This window comes from Penaeus monodon, chromosome 25 (genome assembly GCF_015228065.2).
Source record: "Penaeus monodon isolate SGIC_2016 chromosome 25, NSTDA_Pmon_1, whole genome shotgun sequence".
Taxonomy (NCBI): domain Eukaryota; kingdom Metazoa; phylum Arthropoda; class Malacostraca; order Decapoda; family Penaeidae; genus Penaeus; species Penaeus monodon.
The window spans coordinates 327,786-328,228 of NC_051410.1; the positions used below are offsets into that span (position 1 = coordinate 327,786).

A 443-nucleotide genomic window follows, 5' to 3' on the forward strand; every position below is an offset into this window, starting at 1 on the left:
TCCCATGCCATCAATATTGAAATCCTTCGGTGTATCCCAGGATAATCTACTCCGCATATAGACTACTTTTATTCGACCACTTTGTGAATATGCAGCACCACTCTAGCATTCGTTCATTATCAACATTGAAAAATTTATATTAGAATGACTCCAGAAAAAAGCATAGCACATCACAGTTGGTTCACACTATGCTGCTAAACCAACTGCAAACCCACTTCTTAAAGAACCTGAGAAAAAAAAAAATTGTATACAATATCGATACCTGCGTGAGATGTCGGGATCTGCTCACTGACTTCCGTCAATCAAGAAAACAGCCCCGCGAGAATGTAAACAACACATTATGTGAACCCAAGAGTCATTCATCCAGATACTATATGTCAAGTGTACCCTATAGCATTAGACACTTAAATGCCCACTTTATAAAGTAACAATTTTACTTATGT

General features: G+C 37.5%; 1 protein-coding gene across 1 annotated transcript in view; it reads right to left on the reverse strand.

Annotated features, from left to right (window-relative positions):
• The window catches only part of LOC119589295 (putative neural-cadherin 2), a 38,272-nt gene that overhangs the window by 26,137 nt on the left and 11,692 nt on the right, over positions 1 to 443 (reverse strand). The window lies entirely within an intron of this gene.